This window comes from Chrysemys picta, chromosome 9 (assembly GCF_011386835.1).
Source record: "Chrysemys picta bellii isolate R12L10 chromosome 9, ASM1138683v2, whole genome shotgun sequence".
Lineage (NCBI taxonomy): Eukaryota > Metazoa > Chordata > Testudines > Emydidae > Chrysemys > Chrysemys picta.
Window position 1 is genome coordinate 34,651,410 of NC_088799.1, and position 19,164 is coordinate 34,670,573.

The 19,164-nt window shown below is 40.7% G+C and overlaps 1 protein-coding gene across 7 annotated transcripts in view; it reads left to right on the top strand.

Annotated features, from left to right (window-relative positions):
* The window catches only part of SPHKAP (SPHK1 interactor, AKAP domain containing), a 111,844-nt gene that overhangs the window by 53,727 nt on the left and 38,953 nt on the right, over nt 1–19,164 (top strand). The window lies entirely within an intron of this gene.

Consider the following 19,164-nt stretch of genomic DNA (forward strand, 5'->3'; position numbering starts at 1 on the left):
TGAGAGTGTCTATAATGTTGCTGACTTGAAAAGCTTAATGAGCTCTGTTTAACCACACACCTCTTTCCCTCTGTGTGGTGGTGATATCGAGCTGATAAAGGGCATTTGTCAAAACACCTTTGACCACTCTACCATCTTCCTCTGCAGGACTACATCTAATATTACCAACCTTGGAACAGCTTCCAAACAAACCCTGTTTAGAGAAAAAAAACTTGAAGGGTTTCCCACTCTCCCTCCCTCTCCTGCCTCCATGAAGTAAATTACACTGACTGCAGACCTGGGATGGATAATTTTCAGTGCTGAACCTGCAATTGGTTTGTTATATCTTTAAGAAGGAAGTAAGCTGCTTCTAGCCCTGGAAGCTCCTGAAACATAGGACCTTAATATCATAACATTATGTTGAGGAAAGATATTTTAGGAAACTTGTTGGAGGTTTCTAAACCATTAGTTGGAATTTTTCTCCTACCTTCAAGGCCTGAACGGTTAGATTCCTGAATCTAAGGGCTTTACTACCAAAGGGACACAAAATAATCTCAACAGTATTTCTAAGAACTCTCCACATTATATCTAAATATATTTTTAAAAACAGAGGGAGATGGAGGTCTAAAACAAGATACATGATGCTATTGTGCAAAGGATTAATCAGTGCTCATTTATCATAAGCTGCATAAATCACGTATGATTTTCCCACTTGAAGTAATGAGGCTTTCTACAGCTACCATTTATTTATTCATTAAATTGTCTTGCCAGAGAAACATTCCCCTTTTCTTCCCAAGCATAAGCCAGTGTGTTTTTCCAATGGCGGGTGAGAGGATTCCAGTATAGGTAAAATTAAGCCCTGGACCAGGGACTACTTTTCTATACATAAAACATTCTATATTTAAAGTCAGGTATTTTCTGGCCCTGCAGGACTAGAAACAGAAGCTGTATACCATTGGGAAAGAAGGGTTGGAAACATTTCCCTATAATTCCCCCCCCCCCCCCCCCATCTCCCAGTACTCATTTCTAAACCTGGAAAAAAAGAGGTAACAGACTTTAAAGTCATGACACAATGTATAGAAAAGCTCTTTTTAAAGTCATTTTAAGTGTATTTATGGCTCCCTCAGAGACCTATATGGTCAGACAGGTCACTCAGATACCTGGCTTTATAGGTGGCTGGTTGTGGGAACAGTTTCAGTACAATGTTTAAAAATGTAACCATTCCTGAAACAGTTTTTCTGCAACATATACTGAATACACAGACTACATGATGGTGTAGGCAGTTTAAACGGTTTAGCAGTACTCTTTTGGGAGTGAATTTTCAATTCATCCAAGTTTTTGCCATTAGGAACGGAAGTAGTACACCCCTCCAATAGTGATGCTGAAAAAATGTTTATATATACACACTACATCATCATGTGTGTATATAATTTCAGGTGTGTACATAGACACATGTGAATGGTAAAAGATATTATGGATACTTTCGGACAGCAATATTCAGAAAAATTCTTGTGTGTAATCTATATTGTTCATAGCTAAAGAAGCCATTTTCTTGTGGTATTTTTAAATGAAAATTAACAGTTTGGTAAAATGGGAAAAATCCACTTTGTGTATTTGTAGAGTATGCAGCTCTGTTTAGGCAGCCCTAAATGTTATGCACTTGTACAGCTTTACTCCTACAATTTGGTATCTAGACCGGGAATTAGGAGAGTGTGTTTATTTTACCTTTCACTCCCATGGTTATTTGAGCATCTTACACAGCAGCATTATATCTTTCACAAAATGAAATCCAGCCTTTGTTTTCCAGACCTAAGCCGTAATTACTAGGGGTATTTTTAGCCCTATCTTACTATTCAGTTTGACAAATACCTTAATTATATCTTGACAAGGAATAGGAATCAACAGCTGAGGGCTCAGTTGTGGCATAAAACCACAGTCCTGTCTTGGAAGATGTTGTCACACTGTCTCAGTAGAAGCTCTGGGAAGCAAAGTGCCTCCTAGATCGCCCAGGGAGCAGACCACTCTTAAATAGGGTGCAAGGTGAGGGTACACCCTTCCATGATCAGTGTGGGAAGATAGAACCACCAATCTCATTCCATTCCATCATTCCTCCTCACTGATTCTGCCGATCTTTTAAAGATAATTTTAAGTGTATTTATAGCTCCCTCGAAGACCTATACGCTCAGACAGGTCACTCAGACACCTGGCTTTATAGGTAGCGGGTTGTGGGAACAGTTTCAGTACAATGTTTAAAAATGTAACCATTCCTGAAACAGTTTTTCTGCAACATATACTGAGTACACAGACTACATAATGGTGTAGGCAGTTTAAGTGGTTTAGCAGTACTCTTTTGGGAGTGAATTTTCAATTCATCCAAGTTTTTGCCATTAGGAACGGAAGTAATACACCCCTCCAATAGTGATGCTGAAAAAATGTTTATATATACACTACATCATCATGTGTGTGTATATAATTTCAGGTGTGTAAAGAAACACCAGATATTCCAGTGAATCACTTGCTGTATGAGGATTAAGTGATTCACTGAAATCTCTGGAGTTTCTTTACCCATGGTCCAGTTATACTTTGTGTTGAAAGTATATGGAAAAACATCTTCAGCACAAAGGGAAGTGTTAATGCCATTATACAGAACACTGGTAAAGAACTCATCTGGAATACTGTGTGCAATTCTGGTCTTCCATGTTCAAGAAAGATTAATTCAAACTGGAACAGCTGCACAGAAGGGCTACGAGGAATGGAAAACCTACTTTATGAGAGAAGACTCAAAGAGCTTGGCTTGTTTAGCCTAGCCAAAAGAAGGCTGCGTGGAGATATGATTGCTCTCTATAAATACCAGAAAGATAAATACCAGGGAGGAAGAGGCGTTATTTAAGTTAAGCACCAATGTGGACACAAGAATAAATGGACATAAACTGGCCATCAACAAATTTAGGCTTGAAATTAGACGAAGGTTTCTAACCATCAGAGGAGTGAAATTCTGGAACAGACTTCCAAGGGAAGCTGGGGGAGAGGGAACCTAACTGGCTTCAAGACTGAGCTTGATAAGTTTATGGAGGGGATGGTATGATGAGACTGCCTACAATGGCATGTAGTGAATCTGTGACTGCTAGCAGCAAATATCTCCAATCGCTGGTGACGGGACACCAGATGGGGAGGGCTCCGAGTTACTATAGAGAATTCTTTCCCAGGTGTCTAGCTGGTGGGTCTTGCCCACATGCTCAGGGTCTAACTGATCACCGTATTTGGGGCCAGGAAGGAATTTTCTCCCTGGTCAGATTGGCAGAGACCCTGGAGGTTTTCCCCTTCTTCTGCAGGATGGGGCACAGGTCACTTGCAGGTATAAACTAGTGTAAATGGCAGATTCTCTGTAACTTTAAGTAACTCAGCCAGAGGTTACAGGTCTAATACAGGAGTGGGTAGGTGAGGTTCTGTGGCCTGCAATGTGCAGGAGGTCAGACTAGATGATCATGATAGTCCCTTCTGACCTTAAAGTCTATGACTTAAGATCTTCTTCCTTTATGTACTGATCTTGCATGCATTTGCTTTCATAAGGAACTACCATCATATTTAACTGCTGTCTTTATATTAGCTTTGTACACTTGCTAAACATTTGTCAGCACTTTCTAACCAGTGCTACACTCATTCTTGTACAGAGCCCAGAATTCTTTTAGTAATCTTTTTTGTGGGGAAAGAAGAGACTGACACTAAACTTTGGGTTTTAACATCTGGTTTGGTTATCCACTAATCTTCCTCCTGGAGCTGCCATCTTCTCTTATCCCCTGGGATCCACCCACATAACTTACCACACAGTAAAAATAATAGCAGTTCTTGCATACCTATCAGTGGAAGAATTGGGCATGTGGCCTGCCTCTGGCAATGCTATAAATACTGCTCCATAGAGCTGGGAGGTTTATGTGTAGCAGTGCAGCCAGTGTCCCCCTCAGGATCTTAAGATGTCACTTTCATAAAGCACCAAGATCTAGTTCCTTAAGAAATGGGAACCCTGATGTTACTTCCAAAACAAACCTCTTGCTCAGGTCTATGATAATTTGCTGCTATCATAACCACAGGGCTCACGATAACATAAATTACAGCGTGAGGTGAATAGAAATGTGTTAAACTAATTATTAACATATTTTATATACAGGATAGCAAAAGGGAGCAGATGGCACACATGGCATAAATATTTATTGGCATATTTTCTTTAAGTATAAATCATAAGTGACAATTAATTACATCAAAACCAAAAGGAATAAGCCTTAATGAGAAGAAAACAGTCACAGCTGTCGCTGAAGCTGTGAAATATGGAGAGAGAGGACTCTGGCTGATTCACAGATGCAGCCATGCCATTAAAATAAGGGCAGTCTTTAACAAAATGTATAAACCCACCAAAATATCTGAGTTATGGACCTTCTAAAATATAATTGGGACCAAATTTCAGATGTATTTTTTCCATCAGCTCTTGCCAAAGTGCACTAAGCCCTCTTAGTATCATAAACACATGTTTTGAAGGGATTTAAGTTTGAGGGGAAGAAAGCAGCTATTGAAGGCCATATCCTGGGCCCAGTTCACGTGAACTGGAGGGAATCAGAAGACTCAGGAGGTCATGGAAGTCATCTGTGCTCTGGGCTGACTGCTCCTGGTGATAGTCAGCTACAGTTTGCAAGGGGAACCGCTGAAACCTTCATCTGCTCCATTGGCAGCACTTGTGGAGCTACATGGGGTCAGGGGAGGGGATCTCAAGTAAATGAGCTTCCTGAACACTATATGCAGACCCTCCCCCATCTCCCTTCAGGGAGAGAGGTTATTCCACATTCTTATTGATTGATTGCAGAGAGCAAATATTCAAACTGACAACCCTCTTGCTTCTGATTGGCTGAGCGTTTACAGTTATCAGGTGAATGGGTTGTTTTGGGCTATGTGGCCCATTCAGTCAACACATACCACATTAAGAACACAAAAGTGGTAACTATGTTACATACTGGCCACGTATGTCCAGCTCCCCTGTAGCTGGTGCAGAGGATAGCCACCAGCAGCTGCTCCCAACTGATAAGATACTCCTTGAATTCAAAGGGTAGAGGTTTGTGCTTTCAGATTCAGTCCCTACTGACAACCTGCACAGGGTTGTTAGAAGTGGTGGTTCATTTTGGAGATCTCAACTATTGAGGATCTAAATTACTGAGGTGTGCAAAAGCTGTACATGTTATAGGACACTGGGGGGTGGGTAGAGAATTTTTAAAAAGCCACTGAACTGAAAACCTTACTCAAACATTTTGCGTTAATTTGAAAGGGGTTGTTAGCAATATAGAATCATGTCTCAGTGAGTTACTAAACTACAAGGGTAAATGGTTTGTACTGTACAGCACTCCGATCAAGCTCCATATAAGTGTCTGAAGGAGGGAGCTATTCTCTTCTCAATGTGGATGTTTATTTTTCTATGGTTGCTATGTTTTAAGTGAAGTTAAAGTGAAAAGAGAAATACAAAATGAAGAAAAGAGAATGTCCTTTACTGTTCTTTTGCTCCCTGTATCTATTGTCCTTGCAATAGTCCTCTGTCACAAGAATGTGAGCACAGCACAGGATGCCAGGAAACCATTAGTTCTAATCGCAATGCTTAACCTCTGTTTCTCCATTTGTACAAAGGAGATAATACCTATCCCACAGGCTTCCGTGAGGATTAGTTAGTTCATGTTTGTGTTTCACCTTGAAGAGACACAGCACTAAGTATTGTTTTTACATCAGCAACAAAACAAACAAAAATCCCTTTCCACTCCTGGCCCAAACCAGAAGGATATTATTCAAGTAGTAGTTGCCCATCTCAAGATGAATCTGACTCTATATCAGATGAGTGAGGCAGAGAAATAAGATCGGTCCATTGACATTAATGAGTTATACATGCACAGTGACCAGAATGAGACCAGCCTGGGTATTGGAGAACCTGATGGGGCTAACAGATTATTTATATGGCCCCAAGCTAACAAAGATTGAGGTAGAGGAGAAGGAAAGTGAGTGTAATTACCTTCCACTCTCACTCCCAGAAGAGGGTAATTGTCACCTTTTCCTCAGCTATCCACAGGACTGGATAAAAGGAAGGATCAGGATAACCTAGAAATTGCTGTGTCCCCACAGGGCTCTGCATCTCTGCTTATATTGCTTGGACTTTAAGGCCAGCACTGAATTCTGCTGTTGATAGTGGAGCCTTCATGCAAACTAGTGAACTCCATTGACTATAGTGGAGATGCTCATGATTTACATTAGTACAAGTGAGAGCTAAGTAAGGCCAGAGAGGTACCCACTACAAGTATGTACTAGACATAGAGATGGCCAAAAAGCAAGAATTCCACTGTGTGAAAAATTGAGGTTTCAGAATTATTTTTTTGTTCCACATTGAAATGAAACTATGGCCTTTGCAAAACTGGTGAAAAAACAGGCAAGAAAGGATAGTCAGTTGCATGGTGGTTAGGATGCTCACATGAGCAAGTCCATGATCTGAATCAGGCAGTGTAGGAACATGAACCTGGGTCTCTCACATCCCCAGTGAGCACCCTGACCTCCAGGCTATTGACCCACATTTCTCTTCTCTCCCCCATGACTTCTCCCAATGGATAAGGCAAAAGCATTCTTCATATTTCCACTTCTCATCCTGCATCCACTTCTTTAGCAAATCAAACACCTTCTGCCCAACGTTCTCATTTCTACATTTTACAGTTGGTTTCTCTGCCAAAGGCATGCTGGCAAGTATGGAGGTTAAACACAAGCAGCACTACATTTAAATTTGTATGGATAATTAGTTCAAATACCTTCCAAAAGCAAGTCATTTTTATTCTGTGTAAATAACATGCTATTCCAAATACCTCACTTGCTACACTCAGTTTCACATCTCCTTTAATCATTAACTATTAAGAAACAAGTTCTGCCATGTGTGGGGTGAGCAGGGGTGCTTAGTGGAGTTGGGCCCTACAATGCTACTGTCATCAATACATAGTCATAACTCTTAATGACATTAATGGGAGTGATGAGAATCAATGTCAGGAAAATCAGCCTAAATGCTGCCAAAATTAAGATTACGACAAAAGATGATACATCTAAAGGCAAATAATTTTTTCATTTCTGAGTTGCCTTCTGCCAAGAATCTCCAAGCACTTTACAAAGATTACTGTGTTAATCCTCTTAACAAGCGGTGAAGTAGGGAGGCATTATCTCTAGCATTATCTACAGATGGGAACACTGAGGCACAGTGATTATGGGAACACTGAGATTATGTTATTTACACACACACACGCCACAAGATGGCTCAGCAAATCAGTAGTAGAGCAGGGAACAGAACCCAGAGTTCCTGAATGCAAGCCTCATGCTTTGAATACTATCCAGTGCTACTGCTGAGATGGAACCGCATGGACATATGGGAAAAGCAAACATTATTAATCAAGAAGATCAGGTGAAAATTTCCCAAAAGATTTCCTTTTACACTGAATATATTTGAGTTGGCAATTTATGTCAGGTACAATCAAGGTCTGTCTCAAAACACCAACGGGAAATGTACTTTTTCTTTATACCAGCCTGCTGAAATGTCACAAGCCTCACCTCCTCAGCATGAAGACATTCATAAGAAATTAAGTTAAAAAGATCATCCCTTGAAAAGGAAGAATTGAATGGGGGAAAGCAATGTGTTAACCATTATCAAACTGTGGCGGTGGGGGAAGCCAGACATAATGAAACAGACATCAGTTCTGTTACTCTGTTCTGGTTCTGTACTTCAGTGATCTATTGGCTGCAAAAATAAGCTTCTGTCTGGTAACAGTCTGTAATCAAACACATATGTACACATGCCCAATAAGAGGTTTAGATACAGTATAAGTGGGACAATGGGGAAGAAGATATTACTATTGAAACCTAGCAGCCTCTCTGCAGAAAAAGCCAGCAGCAGAACTTCTCCCCATGACTGTGCTTCAAATAAACCAATGCAGTATTTCAGGGTGGTATAAAACTGGGCTTTTCTCGCTCTTTAAACTAAAGGTGCATATAACAATAGTGCTCAGAACAAATATAGCACCCTTCAGTCAGGAATCAGCACACTCTACAAAGCTGGCTATTATCATTCCCATTTTACAGACATGGAAGTGATGCCCAAAGGTCACTACAGCAAGTCACTGGCAGAGTTAGGAACAGAAACCACAACTCCTGGTTCTCCCAATCCATTCTCTAAATACTAGGGTAGGCTGCCCACTCCCATCGCCGCCCTTTCAATACTGTCAATTATAATGAGTCCTCTATCTACCAGATAATGTCCAGCTAACCATCACAATTTGCATTGCTTTGGCTGGCTCATAACCCCAATCTAGTTTACAATCGACAGAGGCCTGCTACAGAACAGTATATAGTGGCTCTGACCAGTGGATAGGGCACTGGCTTAGGAGTTAGTAGACTCAAGTTCTCTTCTTGGCTTTCATACTGACAACCTGTGGGACATTAGGCAAGTAATTTCACTTCTGCACTTCAATTCCCCCCTCTATAAAATGGCGCTGGTACCATTCTTTGTAAGGCATCTTGAAATCTGTGGATGAAAAAATATTTAAGGGCTAGGTATCATTAAATGTAAAGTTTTCAGATGGGGGAAATGAATGAACACGGTTTGCCAGGAATACAGAGATGTAGACTGCTTTCCTGAAATCGTAAGTGCTAGAATCATAAAGGGATAGCTCAGTGGTTTGAGCATTAGCCTGCTAAATCCAGGGTTGTGAGTTCAATCCTTGAGGGGGCCACTTGGGGATCTGGGGCAAAATCAGTACTTGGTCCTGCTAGTGAAGGCAGGGGACTGGACTCAATGACCTTTCAAGGTCCCTTCCAGTTCTAGGAGATGGGATATCTCCATTAATTATTACTACTTCCTGGAGAATCTAATCCCTCTTGCTGTACGAGTGCAGGGCAGTCCTCTGCCCCAACCGCTTAAATGTTTACAGTATGGAGCCTGGCCTCAGATGTCAGCAACATAGCCTCTGCTTGAAGCTGGGCATGCATAGCTTGATACAAAATCTTGCCCTGTTTGGTCTGGCCAGCTTTTAAACCTCTACAGATCTTGCATATACAAAGTACTGTTTTTGTCATGTTACACATGAGATTCATTACTACTATCCACGCGTTGTCTGTTTTATGGCTATATTATATGTAGACAGTATCTTCTAGTTCAGCTACTTCTCGTGCTTATCTTATTAAGAAGCTATCACCGTCTACCAAGAGAGGTGCTTGAAAAGTGCTTTGTTTTGAAAACCTCAATAAGAGATTAATAAGAAGATACGCTTCCTTCCAGATAATTTTAAAATCAATTAATATATTACCTCACGTAAACACCATGGTTTTGGCCTAATAATTTCAGGCTTTTGCTATAGCAGTGCAAAAATAAATCTAAGTAATGGGAACTGCAGATAAAGAAAAAAAATTAATTTCAAAGTGCAGCCATGCCTCCCTTCCTAATTATGCAGTGGCATTTAGGGTTTTGAGAGCATATATTTAAGACGTCAAATTAACTGAATTGATGAATCTTTCTATTGCGGCTGAACAACGAGTTCTACGAGCATTGGAGTGCTGGTGATTCATGATTTCATTTTCAGACAAATGTATGAGATCAGAGAGGTGCCTTTTTCCATTCCTTTGCAAATCCACTGAAATCTGGCCAAGATATAAGCCTCTGGAAATAGTCACTGCTTGCCCATGCTCAGCAGAAGTTTGTTACTAAATTCTCCAAAGACTCCATCTGTGCTCAGCAGGGTTCCAAAGCCTAGGGCAGAGTAAGACTTTTCCAGGCAATTGGATAGGGAGACAGTTTCTCTATACCCCCTTCTTGTACCCAGGAGTAAGCAGCCTGGCCCCAGCACAGAGGAATGAGGAAGAGCCAGGGACAGGCTGGGGTGAGGGACCTTAATTCTGCTTTCCCAATTTTTTGGGTGCTTGATTTTGCACCCTTATTCTTGTTTGTATGTAATAATGAACATTTATCTTACAATGAGCCCAGACAAAGCCCTCAGACCTCCAGGTTTCCATGGGTTTTTCCTTTTTAGGTTTCTGCCTCCATTCTCTCGGAGAAAGGAGCCCGCCTGTTTTTATACACTTGCCATTCAAGGCTCACACTCTAGCCAATCTCTTATTTTCTTTAAAAAGAGGACTTGTCCTAAACAAAGCATGATAGAACCCAGTCCTGCAGCCCCTTTTCCCTGGCGTAGGAAGCTGAATAATTTGTCTCACAGTAGCCCCATAGTAGTGTTGAGGCTCCTTCCCTGTTTTTTCAGCTCTTCCCTCTTAACTGGAAATCCCAGCATATGACCCTGAAAAGCTGCAGCTGATAAATCTATTGATTTGTATTCTTGTAGGAGTGAGTTGAAGAGTTAAATGTTGTTGTTTGGTTTTCCTGGAGGAAAAGATGTTGTGGTGCCACCTACACATTGTATTCTCTTATTCCAAATCTGTGTCACCCTAAAAATTAAGAAAGCAGAATATAAACCATTAGTATCAGGAAGCCATCAGTGGTCCCCATATTGGTACCATATTGGTTCTCAACCTTTAGGGAACTGTACCAGTGTAGTCTACTGCAACTACCATTTCCCATTCATTTCTACATATTGTAGCCCACAATGAAGACTTCTAAGTAGGGCTGTTGATTAATCGCAGTTAACTCACACGATTAACTCAAAAAATTTAATCGTGATTAAAAAAATTCATTGTGATTAATCGCACTGTTAAACAATAGAATACCAATTGAAATGTATTAAATATTTTGGATGTTTTCTACATTTTCAAATATATTGATTTCAATTACAACACAGAATACAAAGAGTACAGTGCTCACTTAATATTTTTTTATTACAAATATTTGCACTGTAAAAATGTTAAACAAAAGAAATGGTATTTTTCAGTTCACCTCATACAAGTACAGTAGTGCAATCTCTTTATCATAAAAGTGCAACTTACAAATGTAGTATTTTTGTTACATAACCACACTAAAAAAATCAATGTAAAACTTTAGAGCCTACAAGTCCACTCATACATCTTGTTCAGCCCATCGCTAAAAGAAACAAGTTTGTTTACATTTACAGGAGATAATGCTGCCCACTTCTTAATTACAATGTCACCTGAAAGTGAGAACAGGCATTCAATTTCTTTTGTTTTTTTTACAGTGCAAATATTTGTAATAAAAAATAAATATAAAGTGAGCACTGTATAGTTTGTATTCTGTGTTGTAATTGAAATCAATATATTTGAAAATGTAGAAAACATCCAAAAATATTTAAATAAATGGTATTCTATCATTAATCATGCGATTAATTTTTTTTAATCGCTTATCAGCCCTACTTATAAGTTCAGTGGCCAAGGCTTCCGAGCATCCCAACTTCACAGTGAGTGAGAGAATACAAAATTGAATAGGAGATGCACATCAGTGTTATGTTAGGAAGGAGAAGCAGCTTGGAGTATCAGTTCTGGAAATCTAAAGTGTCCTTGTAACTGCATTAACACCACTGGGAAGTACTACTATATAGCAGAAGTGCGACTGGGACTCTTGTTTGCTTTGATTTTAAAAAATAACTTTTCTGAGATAGTCACACTTTAACTTTGGATGCAAAGGCACAAGTATAATGCAGCACCTCATGTTTCCATCCTGCTGAAGTATGTGTTTATGCTTCATTACCACTTACTCATGCACTCTGGAGAACCAAAAGAGTTGGAGCTTGAGGTTATTCAACATCCCTGCCTGCCAGTGTGATGGAATGTTTTCTCTTGACATCTTTGTTTAGTGAAGTCATTTGCATAAAATTAGGCTTAACATTTATTCCGTCATTCTTTTGAGTTCTAAAAATGCCATTAGTGCACTGTAAAACTATTTAGCATGCACAGATAAGAGGGATGGATTTAAATACTTATATTTTTAATGATCTTCCTTTGCCTCTCCATGACTGTTGCTGAGGTTTTTTATTTGTAGTAAATTATAGTTTAATTTATTTATAATAGTTTAGAGCAGCACTACATAATCATTGACAGGTCAGAATCTATGACATTTTCATAATATATTTGAACTCAATGAGGGAAGTTTCAAAAATTTCCACAAAATCTTCCCGCTGTTTTTTTCAGCCATATGGAAGCATTTTAAACTTTGACACATTTGCATGAAGTCCCCTGGATGGTTAACTTATTGTAGATCAGATCTGCCAAGAGTCTTAATGTTTGTGTTGTAGGATGAGGGGGGAACCATAGTGCCATAGAGATCAGGGGAGCCAAGAGGACCCTCAACGGATCTGAGATTTAAACTGTTTCCTGCTCATTCTGTAGAGGAGCCAGCTCCTCTGTGACCCCAACACACTATGAAACAATCAGAGGAAGACAAAAAAGTTTCCAGCACATGGGTTTTTCCATGGCAACAGTCTGGCCCTTTTTTTAGTGTAAGCCTCTGTATAACTAGGAAGAGGAAGATGTTTGGAGATAAAATTAATGTTAAAGTTAAGTGGTCGCATCTTCTTTTGCGCCAGCATTGGTTTAGTTCAGCCAACATCATATTGAGAGTGGCCCTGGAATGAGATTTACTGGTTTTGTTCAACATCATAGATAAATTATTTAGTCTTCAGAGACTGCACTTGACATTTAAATGGTTACAGAAGGAAGTCAGTAGGTAGAAGGCCCGCAATTGAGTCATTTGAGCAGAAATGGGTAATATAGACATAAGCTTTTAGAAAGAATTATAATAACATGATAACCAAGTTTCAGTAATAAGTCAGAAATAATAAAAGGAGAAACAAAATTGAATACTGAAAGCTTATCAGAAGCATCCCATGAAAGAGTGGACATATGGAGATAGGTGAGCTGGTGCTAATCAAATGAATAGTACATTTGGTTTCAATTGTTTTCTGTAAGAATTTTCTTGTCTTCATTCCTGACTGCATTATTTTAATAAAAAACAGTGTTTGACTGTCCATGCCTGACCTAGATAGCATTTTACTTCTATAATGCTAGCCAGATGTACATAAAAAAATAAGTTGTTTCTTGCAGTTGCCATGGGTATGATCCATCCAAAGCTCATTGAATTAGAAAAGCTCCCTTTGAAATCACTCCAATTTAAATCAATGGGCTTTGAGTCAAGCCTCAGGTTGCTAGGGCTCCAATCCTGCAACTTCTAGAACAGGAATGGACTGAGACACAGAGCCTCATTGACCCACAGTGGAGTCCTGATTGGTGCTGCTGGGCACAGAAATAATGAGTAACCAGTACTGCCAATTCTGATTTTATGATTTTTGGAGTATTTTTTACCTGTCTCATGAAAACATGATGAAAGGCTGATAACTCACCAGGTTTCCCTTATTCAAAATTGTCGCCATCTCCTATTACTGTCAGTGGGGCTGAAGCCAGCAAGGCCGCCATTCTATCTGCATGTGGAAGTGAGGCTGCCCTTGATAAAGTTGGCTGCCACATCCCACTGTTTCCACTGAGATTGAAGCCATGCCCACAGGCAAAATGGCTGCCACGCTATAATGGGGAGGAGGGCTAGTCAGGACCCAGGGACTGAGAGGAGCAATAGAGACGCTATGAAAAGCAGATGGGGAGAATGAGGGTGAGCAGGAGGCAGATTTAGAATTTGCAAGGGAATGGGATGCAGAGGGATGTGGAGGGCAAGAGGGAGGCTGAGGGGTGGAAGATGGAGGGGATAGCATGGCATCTCCCCCAGCCTAGGGGTAGTGGTAGATACACGGAGTCCCTTCTGAGCAGCCAGGGGAAGGCAATGTTGTCAACTCTAATTAATTGATCATGAGTCATGGGATTTTGGCACCTGTAGGAGGAGCTCTAGTGATAATGGAAGAAGCTCCTCCAGTCCCTTGGTTTTCAGTACATGAGCAGAGCTCTGTACAAGAGCCTTGGGACTGAGGAAACAGATCAGCCCTGACTTCATGTATGGCCCTAGAGCACAAAGAGGGTCCTGGGGCAGTAGTAGGCGGAGACATGTTGCTGTTGGGTCAAGACAGTAATAGGTAATGAATGACAGTTCCTCCTTTTCAGGGATAAGGAGAGAGCAAGGGGAGTTGGGCGGGTGGGTGCAGCCAGGAAGATTCATGCATTTTTATGTGCATTAAAGGTCAACTTTTCAACCTGAAATTATCACACACACACACACACACTACTACAACAGTAGAGAGGAGTTGTAAAGTCAAAAGATTCAAATAATATTTTTTAGTGTTTTTTTTTTTTATATTTTTTGGGTGGGGGTCAAATCTTGTTATTTTCTCTCTCTTGAGTTTGGCAATACTGAGCAACTGTTTCAATCATATTCCTAGATTTATTTATGTGGTAATGTCAACATAAGGCATTAATTTTGAAAGCTTTGCTTTTGTTGGAGGTTGTGGTGAACTGAGCAAGACCACAAATCCCCCAGTAAGATCTATATGGGTAGGTCCTTATGCCTGTTCATATAGGCACAGTCAGTATTGCCAACCCCAAATGTTAAAAAAAAAAAAATAAATCAGGAGATTAACTTAAAAATCATACCTTTTAGGTTTGGGGTTCTTTGTATTTGTCTTTTTTCTTTTTCTTTTAAGCCTTAAGAGTACACTCATGTTATATTTTAAAGCTCTTCTCCACAATCATGAAGGCTAGAATGTTGTTTTGTAATGAAAGCTGAAATTCTCATGTAATCACATGTCTCCAGAAGCTGGAGCTTTAAGAAAATACACTGAATACAAGAATCACTCTAAAAAAGTCACAAGAGTTAGCAGCACTGCCTAGGGGTCCATGCAGGAAGGCATGTACTGTCTGTTAGGTCCCTGAGTGTTTGGCATCTAAATTTTACTTTAAATTGGCAGAAATCTTTCGAGTAAAAAAATGCAAGTTTCTATTTGGAAGCTTTGTGAATCAGCATTTTGATGGCCATCAAAACAACTGATCCTGCCATAGAGACATAAAAAACAGATGGCTGCATTGTTAGAATCAGCTGAAAAGGGCATTTTATTCTAGTCTCACAGAAGTCAGAAATATGTAGATGTAGTTGACCATTTTCAAAGACACAAAGCTTAAACCAAATTTCTGGGAAAAGTTTGCCATATTGCTTTTCCTTTAATATTTCCTATGGGTATATTTTGCTCTGTCTCAAAGATATATAAAGTGAATTTTTCCCTCTTAGGCTTTAGCTGACTTCAGCTCCCACAGGAGACTGACATGCAGCTGTATATTTATATCATCCTACTGAGTGAAGGCTTTGAGAAGTTATATTTGGTTATTGTGCTATGGGGAAATTATGGTGATTTAAACCATCTTTCCTAAAGACAGATGGAGATTCTGATCGGTAGTAAGTCCATTGTTATTCCATATTTGCACTAGCAAAACCAGATCAGAACATGGTTCAATATTCTGAAAATTGCTATCACATGAGAATGTTATTCCTGAGGGCAAAAATGAATGAGGAGAGACACTATATGAGATTGTTTTAAAATATTTTTGACTCCATTAAAAATCTTTACAAGTGACTTTGCAAGTAATTAAAGTGATCATGGAATTACATATTCCCTACAACCATAACTTTACAGTTTTGCTTTTACAAGTAGATAAAACCATTAGTGGTTAGCACCAGAATACTTCATAACACATCAGAAATCATAATAAGCTTTCTAGAATCAGCAATTCTCCCTACAGTACAATATGGAAGAATATGGGGAGAATACACCTGGGTAGTCTTCAGTTACTAATAATCTTAGCATGACGTGCTTCCCTGAACAATTACAATAACATTAATGCCTACCACAAGGTCCATGCTTCATAGTGCACAATGAGCAAGAAAAGGTACAAACAATGTACTCATTGAACATTAAAAGGTGTCATAATTGCATCATCATGGCTAGGGCACAGCTGAAAAGTCCAACCCATACTTCTGTAATCCTGTCACCCATGTAGACTTCCTTCCCACTCCATATGCTGGACTTCTAGAAGAGTAAAACACTAGTTGGAAGACCTTTAAAATGAACACAATAATTGCTTACCAGCAGCACAGGAGTTCTCCACTGACATCATAGTAGTAGCTGGCCGCTCCACACCATGGAGTTGCAGTCACAGGCTTAATTTCCCCCCTTCTCAATGGCGTTTCCAGGCTGGTAGAGTGATTTTGGGTTTAACTATTTGGCCAAACGCATTAAGAGACCTCCCCTTTCAGGGTAAGCAGAATTCCAAACACAAAACAACCGTCAGCCTTTCCCTAGGATCAATAGTCCATCAGCCCCCCATAAGCCAAACAGTCATGGGCCTACCCAGCTCAGATAGCTTAACTAGCGCTTTCTCCCAGGGTCTATGTTCTATCTGCTCCCAGGCCTTTTCCACAGCTCCTCCTGGGTCTGGGGCTGAGTGCTTCTCTCACCTCTCTGGGTGGAGAGCCTTACATCAGTTGGGGGGGTGGGGGGTGGAAAGGGGGTTGATCCTTTCCTCAGCAATCCCCCACATTTTCATACCTAGACTGATGAAAGGCTGCCATTTATATGTCCCAGAGGGCCTGGCTCTTAGTTACCTGCTCTCTCAGTCATGTGATTGGAAGAGAGCGGGAGGGAACCAGGCATAGGCCAGAGCTGGGACTTTAACCCCTTAAAGGCCCAGCTTACTCTGTTAGAGACAGCATTTACATATTAGCAGTCAAGCATATTTATAAAAGTCTCCCTTTGTGGGTTGGTACTATGGGTGAAAATCACCTGCATAGAGAGGGCCCACAGGTCATATGCATCAATTAAGCCTAACTAAGGGCTTAATTGGAACTTAACAGGCTTCATGCTGACCTTCTGCACAGGTGAATTTCAGATTTCATATGTTTTATAAGTTTCTATACTGGCTCTGCTGCAATAAGTTACACATTGTGCACAGTGTCCTTAGAGGCAGTGAAAATGTAAATACACTGCACCTGGAGAGAGACTTTCACTCTGCTGGGAAGGTAATACATAGTTAAAGTCTAAGGTACATACAACCTGGGTTTTTTTAATTATTATTTTTATTTCATAGGAAGCTCTACATCTTTTTGCCAAAAGTGACAAATACAGTAACTCCTCACTTAACGTTGTACTTATGTTCATGAAAAATGCAACTTTAAGTGAAACGATGTTAAACAACTCAAATTTTCCCATAAGATTTACGGTAAATGTGGGGGGGTTAGGTTTCAAGGAAATTTGGGGGGGGGGCAGAAAAAAGGCATTATATACTGTACAGTACTGTACTGTGCTGTGGTTGGGAAGTGTCCCTGGCTTACCCCACACAGGCACAGCCCGATGCAGGCAAGGACGCTAGGAAGCACCTTTGCAACAGCAGTGGCAGTTTCCCCGGAGAAGAACAGGTGCCGACTTTGCGGGGAATGCTCTTCCTGTCCCCGCTCCACTCCAGGCCCACCTTTTCCCACCCCCACTCCACCTCCTCTCCGGAGCATGCCACATCCCCGCTCCTTCCCCCCACCCCTCCGAAAGTCCTAAGCACCGCCAAACAGCTGTTTAGCAGCATTTAGGATTTTCTGGGAGGGAAGGGGAGGCTTGGAGATGTGGCGCTTCCCCGCTCCTCCCCCTCCCTCTCGGCGCTTCGTGCTTAGGACTTTCTGGGAGGGAGGGGGAGGAGTGGAGACCCGGCGCTTCCCCACTCCTCCCCCTCCCTCCCAGAAAGTCCTAAGCACCGCCAAACAGCTGTTTGACAGTGGGGGAAATGCTGGGAGGGAGGAGGAAGAGGCAGAGAAGAGGAACTGGTGCAATGTTCCCTTGTAAAGTTGCTGCTCTTCCACTGAACCTTACAAGCAGTGGACAGAGCAGGCAGCCAAATGACGTTATAAGGGAGCATTGCACAACTTTAAATGAGCATGTTCCCTAGTTGAGCAGCGATGTAACTTTGAAACAACGTTAAGTGAGGAGTTACTGTAACTGAAAAGAACCTCACAGTAGCATTCATGTATATCACCTCTCTGGCTTGTATATACAGTAATATACAAAAAAACTACATTACCATAAGAGAACATCAAGACAGCATAGTTAAGCCCCTAAAGCAATGGAACAGCAAAGTTACAGTTTTCCGTGCAACTGGAACTCTGTCCCACCTCTCCTTGTGCATTAACACGCTTTAAAAAATGATCATGTGCTATTAACTCTTACAGTCAGGGATTTCATGGGGAAAAAAGCATGTGTTCATGTAATTAACGACTATATTTTAATGCATATCCACAAGGAGGCTGAATTAAGGTTACACAAGCAACTGTATATCAGGCATTTCCTAATTTTCTGGTGCTTGCATTTACAACCAAAATAACACTCTTGTATTAAAGATTTTATTTATGTATTTTTCTAGCGTTTGAGAAGGAAAAAACAAAACATACTCTTTGTGTGCAATTGTAACAGTTTCCATTGTGAAACATCAGCAGGTTTTGAATCCTGAATGTTCAGGATGGCAGCATGGACTGCTACCACTTAAGCTACAGGACTAAGTACTTTAGCTAGTCGCAAGAGAAGGCTGTAATCCCAGAGAATGGTTGGGCTGGTGGGTGCAGTGTGCTGAAGATGGTTGGTGGGTGGGGTGAGGAGTTCAGCCTGTCTCAGTGAACGCTTGCTCTTCCCCTATAGGTTGGGAGAGCTTCAGCCCCATGTGTCACCCTGAAAAGGCCATTTAATGGGAGTGGGGAATCCAACCCCTCTCTCTTCCCCTTTCCCCCACAACTGCTAGGGCAGCTCCCAGGTTTTCCCAGTACAGTGTCAGCAGCAGCCAGAGCAGCTGCAGTGTTGGTCATTGCATAAGCCTAACCTTAGAATGATTGTGTTTAGTTATTATTTTGGCAGGCTGCCAGAATTTTCCTTAGGAACACAAGTAACAGAAGGGAAATGGTGAGTTTTAACAATTTTTATCTCAGCAAATGCTGAATAGAATTTCATGGGACAAAAAAAGGCACTTCCTTAGCCCAAGGGATTTCCCCTTGCCAAATATCAAAGGTCTGCTGCAAACAACAGAGGTATTAGAGCTTCTTAAAGAAAAGGTCACAAGAATACCTTATAATGTAAAGTGCTAGGAAACCTAAATATAGGGGTTGCTACTAGGTCACCCTATCGTATATAATTAGGAAAAGGTTACATAATTTTAACAAGGGGAGAAAACAAGAATTAATATACAAGGTAGAAGGATGAAGAGTGTCTGGTACAATATCTT